We start from the raw sequence: 1,705 nt of genomic DNA, 5'->3' as shown, positions 1-1,705 counted from the left end.
TTTAATATGCTGTCTAGGTTGGTCATAACTTTCCTTCCAAGGAGTAAGCATCTTTTAATTTCATGGCTGCAATCACCATCTGCTGTGATTTTGGAGCCCCTAAAATTAGTCAGCCACTGTGTTCCCCATCTATTTGCCATGAAGTGATGGGACCGGATGCCATGATCTTTGTTTTCTGAATGTTGAGCTTTAAGCCAACTTTTTTACTCTCCTCTTTCACTTTCATCAAGAGGCTCTTTAGTTCTTCATTTTCTGCCATAAGGGTGGTGTCATCTGTATTCCCATCTCTTTCAGAATTTCCCACAATTAGTTGTGATACACACAGTCAAAGGCTTTGGCATAGTCAGTAAAGCAGAAATAGATGTTTTTCTGGAACTCTCTTGCTTTTTCAGTGATCCAGTGGATGTTGGCAATTTGATCTCTGGTTCCTCTGCCTTTTCTAAAACCAGCTTGAACATCTGCAAGTTCATGGTTCACATATTACTGAAGCCTGGCGTGGAGAATTTTGAGCATTACTTTACTAACGTATGAGATGGGTGCAATTGTGCGGTAGTTTGAGTATTCTTTGGCATTGCCTTTCTTTGGGATTGGAATGAAAACTGACCTTTTCCAGTCCTGTGGCCACTGCTGAGTTTTCCAAATTTGCTGGCATATTTAGTGCAGTACTTTCACAGCATCATCTTTTAGGATTTGAAATAGCTCAACTGGAATTCCATCACCTCCACTAGCTTTGTTCGTAGTGATGCTTCCTAAGGCCCACTTGACTACCCTGGCTAGTACCTCCAGTTTGTTGTTGAATTAACCTGTGAGGGTGGGCATTCTTGAATTTTTCCTTGATTTCCTGTTTATTTTTTATCCATGAATGAGACTGAGTTAATGCCTTACTGTTTAAATATGACATTTGCTGATCACATTTTAATTAGAGAAAGGTCAAGCAAAACCTTACCTAGTTTTATTAATTTTACCCTAATTTTTCATACTAGATTTGCTCTATATTACCAAAAATCGAAACCTCAAATTCTCTGGGCAAATTACTTCATGCCAAATGAAGTAGTAAAAATTATTAGGTGAGTGGTGTTTTGAAAATTGTGATCATCTAATATTTCACAATGATAGGCTAGAGTGTGTATATGAATCATTCTAGATATTTCAGTAAAGACAAGGACTAAATTTTATGTTGACTTGAGATTCTTTGTTACTGTGGTATGTGGATCAGCTTCTTAAGTGTTTAATTTGAACTGTAGAATCTTTAAGTATCATTTTTCACAATTTGAAATGCCTGATTTGGGTGGGTTTACCCCCCCTCCACCCCCATTTCCTCATGCAATTTTTGTTAAGACTTGAACAGATTACTCCTAATCTTGTGAGCAGACTGCAGGAAGACAACTATTAAAAGTAGAAGGCTATTAAGCAGTCAGGGGTTTATTATGCTTTAGTGTTTTGTTTAAGTCTGCTCTTAATTGGTTGATTAATGTATGTAAAGTCCTTTTCCCCCCTTCATCTCTACAGATGGCAAATGGTAAGTCCCAACTGTCATTGTTCGCAAAAAAGGTTATGGTTCAAAGTCAAAGATTCAGAGATACCACAATAATCAATCATAGGAACTTGTCTCAGAGTGCCCAGCCAGGCAAAAGTTAGGCAGAGTAGTAATATTTACTCAGAATCCCTTAGGCGCATGTTTTTTTTTTTTTTTTTTTTTTTGTGT

At 37.4% G+C, this 1,705-nt stretch overlaps 1 protein-coding gene and 1 long non-coding RNA gene across 7 annotated transcripts in view; both read left to right on the top strand.

Annotated features, from left to right (window-relative positions):
• Nucleotides 1-1,705, top strand: part of NFIA (nuclear factor I/A) — a 406,342-nt gene that overhangs the window by 35,447 nt on the left and 369,190 nt on the right. The gene's annotated exons all lie outside the window — the stretch shown is intronic.
• LOC104984252 overlaps nt 695-1,705 on the top strand; it is a 6,618-nt gene continuing 5,607 nt past the window's right edge. Inside the window, exon 1 of the long non-coding RNA XR_824734.1 lies at nt 695-1,627. This is a non-coding gene — a long non-coding RNA (uncharacterized LOC104984252). The remainder of the gene's footprint in view (nt 1,628-1,705) is intronic.

The sequence above is a fragment of the Bison bison genome, unplaced genomic scaffold (assembly GCF_000754665.1).
Source record: "Bison bison bison isolate TAMUID 2011002044 unplaced genomic scaffold, Bison_UMD1.0 scf7180017863957, whole genome shotgun sequence".
Lineage (NCBI taxonomy): Eukaryota > Metazoa > Chordata > Mammalia > Artiodactyla > Bovidae > Bison > Bison bison.
This window is presented reverse-complemented; position numbering and strand designations above follow the sequence as displayed.